Below are 15,117 nucleotides of genomic sequence, written 5' to 3'. Positions count from 1 at the left end.
TTAAAAAAATATATATATATACATATACACAGTACCCCCTGTGGTTATTTGGACAGTGAATAATTTTTTCTTATTTTGGCTCTGCACTCAAAGGTTGGATTTGAAATCAAACAATGACTATGAGGTTTTAGTGCAGACGGTCAGCTTTAATTTGAGGGTATTTTCATCCATATTGGGTGTACATCACTTTTTGTACATAGAAAAAGTATTGGGAGAAATTCTCTTATGTGTATTAAAGTAGAAAAGTTAAGTATTTGGTTCCATATTCATAGCACGCAATTTGTTGGATGGATTTGCTCTTTTTATTTTGTTGTGTTTCAGATTATTTTGTTCCTTATAGAAATGAATGCTAAATAATTTATTGTGTCATTTAGGAGTCACTTTTATTGTAAATTAGAATATAATATGTTTCTAAACACTTCTACATTCAGGTGGATGCTACCATGATTACGGATCATCCTGAATTAATCGTAATTAATGATGAGTGACAAAGTTACAGACGTACAAATATCATACCTCCAAGACATGCTACAATAACAGGGGAGGTTCGCATTTTTTGGGGGTTATGATATTTGTGCGTCTAACTTATTCATTATTTACCATTCATTTCTATTGGGCACAAAATAATCTGAAACACAACCAAAACAAACAGCATCCAACAAGTTTGATGTAGTCATTGTGTGCTATGAATATGGGACCAAAAACGTAACTTTTTACTACTCTGCTGTAATTTCTAAACAGTTCACCTGATATGGATTAAAATACCCTAAAATGAATGTTGACAGTCTGTACTTCAACCTTAGTCATTGTTTGATTTCAAACTTTTGAAGTATAGAACCAACATAATTAAATGATTCACTGTCCCAATAATTAGGGAGGGCACTGTATATTTTAGGGGGGGGGGGGTTGAAATTGATCCACGGGCCTACAGAAGGGAATTTAGACTGTAATGATGTGTTGTCTGGCTGGAATGACTGTGCAAAAAAGGATGTTGGGCTCTATTTGTTAAGAAATGGTCTAGTAAATGTAATCAGCCAGCGCAACTATGTACTGTAGAGGTTCATGACCTCGAGTGAAAAGTGTCGTTTTCGCCTGTAACGCAAAGCAATCGTTAGCGTTGCTGTACTATGGATTACAAGCTTCCTTTCCACCAACGGCAGACAGTTGGTTACCTTCAGAAAAGCTATTATGCACTTCTTATATGCCGTCACCCACTAAGATCACTGTTGCACATTTTTTGGAAAACTCCTTGTTATTGTAACCATGTTAGGTTACATTTTTCTATGGACCTACTTGTCTTCAGTCGGTTAGTTGTCCGCCCTATTTGGTATTAATTGCCCTAGCGAAATTGTTTTAAGGAGCAGGACAGCATATGTTTCCATTTACAGCTCCAAGTCATCATTATACAGTAAAGGAGGTAGAGTACGAGTTCTGTCCGGGGGTCTGTTTTCAGCACAACATCTCTAATGAGGCCTTCAGTGAATGACAAGCTCTGTCAGTAAGTCGCAGCCAGTGATTGGAGAGTCCCATTTCCTTTCCTGTCTCGGACTAACACACCACATAACTAAGTCAGTTTGACACGCAGTATCCGTGCGCGGCTTGCGGCCAATGCAGAGTGCAATGCCTCTGACCACTTTTGACGCATCCCCATTTCAAGAACAAGGGAAAAATGTACTGAATGAGAAAGTTTAAGGATCCGCCCAAGACCTGGTGGAGAAGTTAATGGGTTTCTGTAGTGGGAGATGATGGCTGCGTCTCCAATGGCGCCCTATTCCCTATACAGATGTAGGTTCTTAATTTGATCACTATTTTGTTGCTGAGAATTTTCCTGCACAGCAGGAAATGCAAACTTGTAGTGTATTCAAGGTTTAAAAAGGCATCTAAAGTTTGTAATTTCAGACTTGATTTGCCGTAGTGAAAAATGTATTAACCCCTACAAAAAATTGTTACCTGCTGTAGCAAACTGGCTCAAATTAAGATCCTACATCTGTATAGTGCAATGAGAAAGAAAGTGTGTGTGTGTGTGAGTGTGCACTGTGGGCATATTAGTGTACTTACAAGTGCGTGACCGGGAGAAGGTTCTGAGTCCGTGACTGATGATGACTCGGTCCACTGCCCATCTGTTTCACGTCAGGAAACCGTGCGTGCTTGTGCGTGTGTGCATAGCCTTGGCTGTGCCTGGCTCCTTGCTCTCCGGGCCCCCTGGCTCTGACTCCCTCCCTCATAAGGTTGGCAGACTGAGAGGAGACATATACACATTCATATTATTCACGCAGAGAAAACCTTGCGCTCCTTTACTCATGACATTATATCATAGAGCTCCCATACTCATCCCTTATCTCACCACTCCTCACCCCATCCCTTTATCTCCAAGGAGCATGGGAGAGATCAAGGGTGACCTCATGTATGGTGTAACCCCTATCCCCACTCACTGAAACACGCTTTTACAATGAAGTGTTTCATTCTAAACTTCATCTGAAAATGTTTTACCCTAGTATCTTTAAGACTCTAGTTACTAGCATACAGCTGTTGTGTGTCTCAGGTCCATATTCAAACATCGGGATGGGAGGGTGGAACACAAATAAGAAGACTCTGGATAATGGAATCAAACCATATGCCGCTTAGCTTTCCTTGATGAGTCAGTTGTTTGCATGAAAAACAAAAAAACACCATTCCGATTTGATTTGTTCTCTTTGAGGTGTGTCCAAGAACATGCGCTTTATGAAAACCAGGTTGGATCTGTCTGTTTATTGTTTTGCATGGCATTTTATGGTCATTTACCAGAGTCTGGAAAGTACTGCCTGCTAAAGAATCTAAATATCCTGCCAAATCACATGTGCTAGGATTGAATTTAATAGTCACTATTTGCAAAAAACGTGACTAATCAACAATGGCCATAATCCACCAGTCTTTCTTAAAGAGGCTATACAGTACGTTTGCCTCTGTGGGTGGGTGCCGCTAAGCCAAAAGGGGTTCCCAAAAATGGAAAGAAATATTGTCTAGAAATTACCTCATTGGACAGAAATGGGCACAACCTAAAACTAAGGTTTCATTCATTGATTAGTGTTATATCATATGTCTATAAGTACCATTAAGGAAAGATTCAAGCCATTTGACGTGAACAATTTGTAACTGAACTTCCCTCAGCCTCTTTAAACAAAGTTAACTTGGGTCATTTCACCCTGTACAGGTTTTATAGATAAATAGGCTTTTTGGGATAAATCTAAACAGATGCAAAGTTTGATCATAATTACAGTTTTAAACCCAGGCTGACTTCACTAGATAGCTTCTAGGGGAAAAGCAGCAAAGGGGTGTCTACCTCTCTATAACATGGGATCCTTGGATCTTCTGGACAGTTTGTTAATGATGTGTTAACAAACTGTCCAGAGGGAGGTATATGCTTTGAAGCTCACCGTTTGAAAGTAAATTGTATCATGAGACAGCGCTAATAGAGACATGGTATGTTCAGTGGGCTGTTCACCCTTGAGATAGGTATACTGTAGAGGCAGAGATGGACTGGCCATAGGGCAATTCTGGCAAATGGCAGATGGGCTTGTCGATCTTCAGTGCAGAAATATGATTATTTGGATAATAAGGGGCCTCAAAAAAAATTAAATAAAGAGCTGGTGTGTTAAATTCCCAGGACAATTTCTGGTCCCAGTCCATCCCTGAATAAAAGGGTGGTGCAGTTTGACATGAACAATACTCTCTCCCCTGACTCAGTGGTGACTGATGTTCAGTGACTCAACACTACTTGAGTCACAGCCAAAGACAAAAGTGATTGGGCTCTGCTTCCAATTAAGAAACTGCAAGCATCTCCTGTACTCCGCTCTTATCTCGAGCCATGTCATAAACAAGTCAAAATACTGCAGGAGGGAAAGAAAATCAAGACAGGAAATCTGCGTCAAAGGAAATGATGCCTTTAGGGTGGGGTGGCATGGAGTTGCCAAAAACATCTGTCTGGTAAAGGAACAGAAGAAAACAAGGGTCGTGAGGTTTGTGTGCTTACGTGTGAGAATGCGTGAGTTTCATTTTGGAGCGTTAAAACCTCTCTGAACCACCCATCCCGGATCCGGGATCATTGCCATCAGAAACGCTGACTAGCATAGCCTAACATAGCGCCACAGGTAAATAATATAATATCATGAAATCACAAGTCCAATACAGCAAATGAAAGATAAATATCTTGTGAATCCAGCCAACATGTCCGATTTTTTAAAATGTTTTACAGCGAAAACACAACATATGTTTATGTTAGCTCACCACCATATCCAAAAAAACACAGCCATTTTTTCACAGCAAAGATAGCTTTCACAAAACCCACAAATAGAGATAAAATTAATCACTAACCTTTGAACATCTTCATCAGATGACAGTCATATGACATCATGTTATACAATACATTTATGTTTTGTTCGATAATGTGCATATTTATAGCCACAAATCGTGGTTTTACATTGGCGCCATGTTCAGAAATGGCTCCAAAATAGCCAGAATAATTACAGAGAGCAACGTGAAATACAGAAATGCTCATCATAAAACTTTGATGAAAGATACATGTTTTACATATAATTAAAGATACACTGGTTCTCAATGCAACCACTGTGTTAGATTTAAAAAATAACTTTAGTAAAAAGCATCCCATGCAATAATCTGAGACGGCGCTCAGCCATTCTCCGCCATGTTGGAGTCAACAGAAATACGAAATTACATCATAAATATTCCCTTACCTTTGATGATCTTTCATCAGAATGCAGTGCCAGGAATCCTAGTTCCACAATAAATCATTGTTTTGTTTTATAATGTCCATTACTCGTTCGGCCCCACATCATGCTAGACGCTTCATTCCAAGTTCTACTGCCTGTTGACATCTAGTGGAAGGCGTATGAAGTGCATACAGATCCATAAATATAGGAGAATTGAATAGGCAATGACTTTCACAGCGACCCATTTCAGAATTTTCACTTCCTGTTTGGAAGTTTGCCTGCCATATGAGTTCTGTTTTACTCACAGGTATAATTCAAACAGTTTTAGAAACTTCAGACTTCAGGGTGTTTTCTATCCAATAGTAATAATAATATGCATATCATATGATCTAGGACAGAGTACGAGGCCATTCAATTTGGGCACCAATTCATCCAAAAGTGAAAATGTCGCCCCCTATCCTAGAGAAGTTAACTTCCTGACTGATGTCTTGAGATGTTGCTTCAATATATCCACATAATTTTCCTGCCTCATGACGCCATCTATTTTGTGAAGTGCACCAGTCCCTCCTGCAGCAAAGCCCCCCCACACCATGGATGCTGCCACCCCCGTGCTTCACATGGTGTTCTTCGGCTTGCAAGCATCCCCCTTTTTCCTCCAAACATAGGGATGGTCATTATGGCCAAACAGTTCTATTTTTGTTTCATCAGACCAGAGGACATTTCTCCAAAAAGTACAATCTTTGTCCCCATGTGGAGTTGCAAACCGTAGTCTGGCTTTTTTATGGCGGTTTTGGAGCAGTGGCTTCTTCCTTGCTGAGCGGCCTTTCAGGTTATGGCGATATAGGACTCGTTTTACTGTGGATATAGTAGATACTTTTGTACCTGTTTCCTTCACCATCTTCACAAGGTCCTTTGCTGTTGTTCTGGGATTGATTTGCACTTTTCGCAACAAAGTAGGTTTATCCCTAGGAGACAGAACGCGTCTCCTTCCTCAGCGGTATGACGGCTGCATGGTCCCATGGTGTTTATACTTGCCTACTATTGTTTATACAGATGAACGTGGTACCTTCAGGCGTTTGGAAATTGCTCCCAAGGATGAACCAGACTTGTGGAGGTCTACAATTTTTTTCTGTGGTCTTGGCTGATTTCTTTTGATTTTCCTATGATGTCAAGTAAAGAGGCAATGAGTTTGAAGGTAGGCCTTGAAATACATCCACAGGTGCACCTCCAATTGACTCAAATTATGCCAATTAGCCTATCAGAAGCTTCTAAATCCATAACATAATTTTCTGGAATTTTCCCGAGTGGCACAGCGATCTAAGGCACTGCATTGCTATGCTTGAGGCGTCACTACAGACCCGGGTTCAATCCAAGGCTGTATCACAACTGGACATGATCGGGAGTCCCAAATTGGCCCAGCATCGTTCAGGTTATGGGAGGGTTTGGCCGGGGGGACTTTACTTGGCACATCGTGCTCTAGCGACTCCTTGTGGAGGGCTAGGTGCCTGCAGGCTGACTTCAATCTTCAGTTGAACGGTGTTTCCTCTGACACATTGGTGCAGATGGCTTCCGCCTAAAGTGGGCGGGTGTTAAGAAACGTTGTTTGGCGGGTCATGTTTCAGAGGATGCATGACTCAACCTTCACCTCCTTAGCCTGTTGGGGAGTTGAAGCGATGAGACAAGATTGAAATTGGAGGTAAAAAAAAATATATTATTATGTTGAAAGGGATTTTTCAAGCTGTGCTTAAAAAAGTCCAGGTTGTAAGGCAACAAAATAGGAAAATAGGAAAAATGCCAAGCGGGGTGAATTCCTTCGCAAGCCACTGAATATGTCTAAAAGACACATATGGATTCAGAATTTGTCAGGATATTGTGCATATCCACAAAACTCAAAACATGCATTGGAAATGGTTTGTAAGCTCTAGAACAGGGTTTCCCAAACAATATCCTTGAGCCCCAAGTGATTTTTTCTGGAGAGGATTTCAGAACGTGAAATGGGGTCAACTCGTCTGGGGCATGAGAAGGGGCTGCTATCTGTGAGAGAGGCATTGGAGGTGGAGCTCACACTGCTCCTGAGCCTCTGCCTCACTGTGTATTTGAACTGGCAGAGTGGACCCCCTTTAAATCCAGAAAACAAAATGAGAGAAATGTTGAAGTCATGGAATTGCAAAACGTAAGACATTCTCTCTGCTTTATTAAATCTCAACTAATATCAATTTATGAGTTTTGAGTTTAGGAAAACAATGAGGCGGCTTACACACTGACCTGCTCGGGACTTTTTATGTAACACAAGGCACTTGTCAAATGTCTCTCGTGTTTTGAGTGCTCTACAAGAAATCTTTATCCTTTCAGGGTTTTGAATATTATTAAAGATTAAAAAGGCATGAAGTGTTTCGCTCACAGGAGGCTGGTGAGAAGAGGATTGCTCATAATAATGGCTGGAATGAAGTAGATGGAATGGCATCAAACACATGGAAACCATCTATGAAGCCACATGGAAACTATGTATTTGATGTGTTTGATACCATTCCATTCATTCTGTTCCAGTCATTACTATGAACTCATCCTCCCCAATAAGGTGTCACCAACTGTGGTGTGGCTGATTGACAGCACTTTGTATTGGCGCCAGGAACATGGATAACGTCAGAGGATAGCTATCCAGTGCCACCACCAATTCCAGAGAGCAGTAAAAACTCTAGGACAAACCTCCAATTGCCATCAAGCAAAGACACTTGAGGGGTACATCTCAAAAGTCTGTCCTCGATTCCTGTTCTGGATTCCTTGATTCTTCGACCTCCTCCTCAAAATGCAATGAAGGAGAAGATATGAGGTTATGAGAAGGAGATCAAGGAATCATAGATTCAAGGAATCAAGGAATTACTTTTAAGATTCACCTGAGGTCTTTCTGATGAAGTGTTGTATTTGTATTTATTATGGATCCCCATTATCTGCTGCCAAAGCAGCCCTCAGGCCCCTACTATACCACCACCACATATCTACAGTACTAATGTCACGACTCCAACCGAGGCAGGCTCTCCTTCCCGTTCGGGTGGCTCTCGGCGGTCGTCGTCACCGGCCTACTAGCTGCCACTGACTCTTTTTCCTCCCCCTCCTTAATTGTTTATTTGTATCACCTGTGTTCAGTTAGTTGTTAATTAGTGTGGCTTGATTAGCCAGCCAGCCCGTACGCTTCGTTGTGCGGGATTGTTACATTGTAGCTTTTGGGATTTCGGGAGTGTTTATGGTTATTGTGGACTGGGTTTGTTTCTCGTGTCATTGGACCGTTGTGTATGACACCCAGTACGTCCGTGTTGGACATTTTGGTTGCTAGTTGGGCATTAAAGACTCAACATATTGAAGCTCTGCTATTCCTGCGTCTGACTTCGCACCCCCCGACACCCAGGGCGTTACAGAATCCCGCACCACCAAAATGGAGTCAGCAGGAGCAGCAGCCAACCCTCTCCCATCGATGGAGGAACGGGTTCTCCACCACACCACCGTCCTCCATCGGATCGGATCAGCCATGGACCAGATGATGGAGAGAATGGAGCGATGGGAGAGGAGTGGGCTCCTCTCTCCACCTTCGGCTCCCCCCCCTCAGGACTCTCCATCCCCGGCTCCAGCGCGCTCCGTCTTACGCTCCCGAGGGATTATGATGGAGCGGCGGCAGGGTGTCAGGGGTTCTTACTCCAACTGGAGCTATACCTGGCCACTGTTCGCCCCACTCCCTCGGGAGTGGAGAGGGTGAGTGTCCTCGTCTCCTGCCTAACGGGTCGTGCTCTGGAGTGGGCCAACGCAGTCTGGAATGGCCCGGACTCAGCGAAGGAGCACTACCCGGAGTTTACCTGTCGTTTTCGTGCCGTGTTTGACCACCCCCCAGAGGGCCGAGCGGCGGGTGAGAGACTATTTCATCTCAGGCAGGAGAAGAGGAGCGCACAGGATTTCGCGCTGGAGTTCCGGACCTTGGCCGCGGGATCAGGGTGGAACGACAGGGCCCTTATTGACCCCTACCGGTGCAGTCTCCTGGAGGACGTCCGCAGGGAGCTAGCGTGTCGGGACATCGCTCTTTCATTGGATGAGCTTGTCCATCCGACTGGACAATCTGCTGGCTGCCCGCGGGCGTTCGGAGAGGGTCCTGTGCGTTCCACCACCCAGCGCCCCGGCTCCCGTCCCTATGGAGTTGGGAGGGGCCGCGCCTAGGGGTATCGGAGGAGGAGGCCTCCCCTGCACCAGCTGTGGTCGGAGAGGACACACGGCCGATCGGTGCTGGGGGGGTCTATCTGGGAGTAGAGATGTCAGGCGGAACGCTTCTCGATCACCCCAGGTGAGTCAGCACCAAACTCACTCAGAACCCCCTGTTGGTCACATGTTTGTCTCAATTTTTTTCCTTTATTTTTTCCCCTCTTCCCAGCATAGGGCACTAGTCGATTCAGGTGCAGCTGGGAAATTTATGGATCGCGGACTCGCCCGTAAGTTGGGCGTTCCGCTTGTCCCGATAGATTCTCCCTTTCCCGTGCACTCCCTAGATAGCCGGCCATTAGGGTCAGGGGTGGTCAGGGAGGCCACAGTTCCCCTGGACATGGTGACGCAGGGGAATCATAGGGAACGTATCAGTCTCTTTATTATTGATTCGCCTGCGTTTCCAGTGGTGCTGGGTATTCCCTGGTTGGCCCGGCACAATCCCAATATTTCATGGAGACAGGGGGTTCTCCAGGGCTGGTCAGAGGAGTCTTCTGGAAGGTGTCTGGGAGTTTCCATTGGTGCCACGTCGGTGGAGAGTCCAGACCAGGGTTCCACAGTGCGCATTCCCCCCGAGTATGCCGATTTGGCAATCGCTTTCTGTAAAAAGAAAGCGACGAAATTACCACCACGTCGACCGGGTAGGGATTGTGCGATAGATCTCCAGGTTAACGCTGCGCTTCCCAAGAGTCACGTGTACCCTTTGTCCCAAGAGGAGACGTTGGCTATGGAGACATATGTCGCGGAGTCTCTGGGACAGGGGTATATTCGGCCCTCCATCTCACCCGTCTCCTCGAGTTTCTTTTTTGTGAAGAAGAAGGAGGGAGGCTTGCGTCCGTGTATTGATTATAGAGGTCTAAATGCCATCACAGTGGGGTTTAGTTACCCACTACCTCTCATTGCTTCGGCGGTGGAATCATTTCACGGAGCGCAGTTCTTTACAAAACTGGACCTCAGGAGTGCGTGCAGTCTGGTGCGTATTCGGAAAGGGGACGAGTGGAAAACCGCATTTAGTACCACATCGGGCCACTATGAGTACTGCGTCATGCCATATGGGTTAAAGAATGCTCCAGCCATTTTCCAATCCTTTGTAGACGACATTCTCAGGGACCTGCACGTGCAGGGGGTAGTTGTGTATATCGATGACATTCTGATCTACTCAACTACTCACGCCGTATCTCTGGTATGCAAAGTGCTTGGCAGACTGCTGGAGCATGACCTATACGTCAAGGCTGAGAAGTGTGTGTTCTCCAAACAAGCCGTCTCCTTCCTGGGTTATCGCATTTCCACCTCGGGGGTGGTGGTGGAGAGTGACCGCATAAAGGCCGTGCATAATTGGCCGACTCCAACCACGGTGAAAGAGGTGCAGTGGTTTTTGGGTTAGATTTATCCGGGGTTTTGGTCAGGTAGCGGCTCCCATTACCTCACTGCTAAAGGGGGGCCCGGTGCGGTTGCTGTGGTCAGCGGCGGCGGATGGAGCTTTCAACAGGTTGAAGGCTCTGTTCACGGATGCTCCCGTGTTGGCGCATCCGGATCCCTCTTTAGCATTCATAGTGGAAGTGGACGCGTCCGAGGCTGGGGTGGGTGCCGTGCTATCACAGCGCTCGGGTACGCCACCGAAACTCCGCCCCTGCGCTTTCTTCTCTAGTAAGCTCAGTGCAGCGGAGCGTAACTATGATGTGGGGGATCGGGAGTTGTTAGCGGTGGTCAGGGTTCTGAAGGTGTGGAGACACTGGCTTGAGGGGGCTAAGCACCCCTTTCTCATCTGGACCGACCTCCAGAATCTGGAGTATATTCGGGCAGCTCGGAGACTGAACCCGCGTCAGGCAAGGTGGGCCATGTTTTTCACCCGGTTTAGGTTCACGTTGTCCTACAGACCCGGCTCCCAAAACGTAAAGGCTGACGCACTGTCCCGCCTTTACGACACGGAGGATAGGACCACCGAACCCACTCCCATCATCCCCGCCTCGAGGATGATAGCGCCAGTGGTATGGGAGGTGGACTCGGACATCGAGCGGGCGCTACGGGCGGAACCCGCGCCTCCTCAGAGTAAGGCTCCTAGGCACCTTCCTAGAGGGAAGTTGCAACCCCTCCCCGTTCCACAACGGCCATGGTCTCATCTGTCCGTGGACTTCCTGACCGATCTCCCCCCTTCTCAGGGAAACACTACGGTTCTGGTAATTGTGGATCGGTTTTCTAAGTCCTGTCGTCTCCTCTCGTTGCCCGGTATCCCTACTGCCCTACAGACTGCGGAGGCCTTATTCACTCACGTCTTCCGGCACTACGGGGTGCCGGAGGACATCGTTTCTGATCGGGGCCCCCAGTTCACGTCCCGAGTATGGAAGGCGTTCATGGAGCGTCTGGGGGTCACGGTCAGTTTGACTTCCGGTTTTCACCCCGAGAGTAATGGGCAGGTGGAGAGAGTGAACCAGGAGGTGGGTAGGTTTCTGCGGTCGTATTGCCAGGACCGGCCAGGGGAGTGGGCGAGATACATTCCCTGGGCCGAGATGGCCCAGAACTCACTACGCCACTCCTCTACTAATGTGTCCCCCTTTCAGTGTGTGTTGGGGTACCAGCCGGTCCTGGCACCATGGCATCCGAGCCAGACCGAGGCTCCTGCGGTGGAGGAGGGGGTACAGTGCTCCAAAGAGACCTGGAGGGCCGTCCAGGAGTCCCTCCAACAAGCTACTAGTAGGCAGAAGAGGAGCGCTGACCGCCACCGCAGTGAGACTCCCGTGTTTGTACCGGGGGAAAGGGTCTGGCTCTCGACCCGAAACCTACCCCTCCGCTTGTCCTGCCGGAAGCTGAGGCCGCAGTGTGTAGGGCCCTTCAAAGTCCTGAGGAGAATAAACAAGGTGTGTTATCGATTAAAACTCCCTTCCTATTATCGTATTAACCCCTCGTTTCATGTGTCTCTCCTCAGGCCGGTGGTAGCTGGTCCCCTGCAGGACGTTGAGGTGCCGGAGGTGCCCCCCCCCCCCCCCCTCTGGACATCGAGGGGTCCCCGGCGTACACGATACGGGCCATTCTGGACTCGAGACGCCGGGTGAGGGGCCTGCAGTACCTCGTGGACTGGGAGGGGTACGGTCCGGAGGAGAGGTGCTGGGTACCGGTGGAGGACATTTTGGATCCATCTATGTTAAGGGATTTCCATCGCCTCCATCCGGATCGCCCTGCGCCTCGTCCTCCGGGTCGACCTCGAGGCCGGTGTCAGCGCGCTGCGGGAGCCGCGCGTCAGAGGGGGGGTACTGTCACGACTCCAACCGAGGCAGGCTCTCCTTCCCGTTCGGGTGGCTCTCGGCGGTCGTCGTCACCGGCCTACTAGCTGCCACTGACTCTTTTTCCTCCCCCTCCTTAATTGTTTATTTGTATCACCTGTGTTCAGTTAGTTGTTAATTAGTGTGGCTTGATTAGCCAGCCAGCCCGTACGCTTCGTTGTGCGGGATTGTTACATTGTAGCTTTTGGGATTTCGGGAGTGTTTATGGTTATTGTGGACTGGGTTTGTTTCTCGTGTCATTGGACCGTTGTGTATGACACCCAGTACGTCCGTGTTGGACATTTTGGTTGCTAGTTGGGCATTAAAGACTCAACATATTGAAGCTCTGCTATTCCTGCGTCTGACTTCGCACCCCCCGACACCCAGGGCGTTACAACTAAATCCATGTGTATGTATTGTGTGTGTGTGTCTATGCCAATGTTTGTGTTGCTTCACAGTCCCCACTGTTTCTTAAGGTGTTTTTTAATCTGTTTTTTTAATCTAATTTCACTGCTTGCGTCAGTTACTTGATGTGGAATAGAGTTCCAAGTAGTCATGGCTCTGTGTAACACTGTGTGCCTCCCATTGGATTGTGAGATGCACGTATAGAGTGGTGATTGCCGGTTACATAACATGGAGTTAACTCCCCAGCGTGGGACTGCTAGACAGCGGAGGTAATTGTGAATGTTACTTTGGGTGGATGGGAAACACAATTTTTAAACAAATTGAGTCTGGAGCAGTTGCTTGGATCTTCCTGCCAATCAGATTTTGGATCCTGAGAATGAGGATGTAGATTATGTCTGTTAGTTCACGTAAACAGTCTTAGTTTGGGGCTCCTGCGGCACTAAAGCCCACCTTTTATGTTACCAAATCTCCATGTGTTGAGGTTTCAATGTCATCCCTCACATTGTTTAGGTTAGATGGGGAAAACCTCAAAATCCTGGTATTTGCAGGGCAAATCATGGCATGACAGTTAGTATAGCAGCAAAGACATAATATGTGCTATTGTGTTTGAGAAATTAGTTGTCTGCTTGGCAGAATAACATTATCCCCCTACCTCTGTTATTGAAACAGTACAGTACTGTAAGGAAGGCCAAAGAACTGGAACTATTTTGAGACATTACATCTGACTTATGAGTAACATCTGAATCAAGGCGCTATTTATCTGTTATATACACACTCACTATTACTTATACATTTGGGGTCACTTGGCAGAAAGTGAAAGCTTTAATGTGGCTTAAGTATTTTGATGACACGCTCTTACTAATATGTGAACCGTTTTGCTCATCGACTGTGGGGTCCCTCCTATCGCCATTCATGACACAGATGCACAGGCATTTTCCACCCAACATCAAATACTGCTCCCTCTGATAGGTTCATGGTACATGTACCCAATGCCTGCTCAGACAGTAAATTACCTAACTGCCTGTCCTGCTTATGGGGGACCTTTGAGTCGCAGGTCCCAGGGGCCGAGGGAAGGAAGCACTCAGTCTGTGATGGTGAGCCTCCCCAGGCCTCACACACACACCCACACAAACAAACGTGCTCGCACACACTCACATGTTTGCACACATGAACATATGAACACGCACACAAACACACATACGTTTCTATGTCACTAGTCTATAAAAGTGGCCCTTACTGCGCAATCAATAGGGGCCCTTTGGATTGGGGCCAGCGTGAATAATGACATAGAACACTCACCCTGCTTACTACTCTAGTAGTAATGGTCGCTCATGAACTTCTTTTGGTACTTCGGGACTTCCACAGTTTGTGATCACCTGAACACACTAGCCCCAACCAGACATAGAGCTGTCAAGCCCTTGTGCTCATGTTGAAAGAAAGGTCTAGTTTATTAAAGAAATCGTCAAACGGTTATCGCCGAGGTAATGGTACATGTAACCAAATAAATAAGAACCAAGTTTGGTTCTTTGTAACTTTCGCTGGCCCTCAGTTTGGAATTTACCTCAGCAACCTAACACAGGAGTTGGGTGAATTTATTTGAATTAAAAAGTGTAGGGCCTAAAGTGCAACATTCAACTCAGGCTTTGAGAGAATGCACAAAATAAGTTGGTGCTCCTTTAGGGTTTCAGGACGAAAGAGTATAATCTTACTAAGATGATCCCTGTGGGCGTCACATCCAAGAACAAAGGCCTTATTTCACAAATACCTCAGAAACAATGGTGTATTTTAACACACACACACACCCCTGGTTTTTGTGGGTAAGCATGGACCCTTTTGATCATGACAGGATCCAAACACACTATTAGAAATGGAATCTTGCAGCACACCTTTTCACCAGGTGGCGTTAACCACAGTGAGAGGTTAATAAGAACACAACAAAAGAAGGAAGAAACCCAAAACAACACAACAAACCTATAGGGGTTGGTCCATTTGGAAATTAATCAGCCAATAAGACGTCAGCTTATATTTATGTTTCCTGAGGTCTTTCCCATGAGCCTGCATCCTGTTTTGAGGGGTCAGAGGGGACTTGTGCTGCTGTATGGCTGCCAGATCAGCAGATCTCAGCCCTTAGGTTATAAAAATAGAGATGATAGGCCAGTGTTCTCAGTGGAGAACATAGTACACTTTGCTATCTGTGCCCAGGGAGACAAATCAGAGAAACTTTTACTGGCAACGGTATCAGTTCTATTATTAAGCGTCTTCCCATAACCATGACAGGGTTGCATTAGAAGCCCCTGTCTCATCTGCTCAGGAAAATGAATTACCTGGTTCATGTTCATTAGGGCATTCTATGGAAAATGTTTTACAACATTAAATAGAAAATACAAATGAGTGTTTCTTATTGGACAAAGTCCAGGTAGTCCCTCCTCTCTTTTTCCGTTGTTTTGTGCCCAATGAACATGATTCTGGTTAGTTACATAGCTCTTAAAGCTCATATAAAAAAAACTACG

The sequence above is a fragment of the Salvelinus fontinalis genome, chromosome 2 (genome assembly GCF_029448725.1).
Source record: "Salvelinus fontinalis isolate EN_2023a chromosome 2, ASM2944872v1, whole genome shotgun sequence".
Classification (NCBI taxonomy): domain Eukaryota; kingdom Metazoa; phylum Chordata; class Actinopteri; order Salmoniformes; family Salmonidae; genus Salvelinus; species Salvelinus fontinalis.
This window is presented reverse-complemented; position numbering follows the sequence as displayed.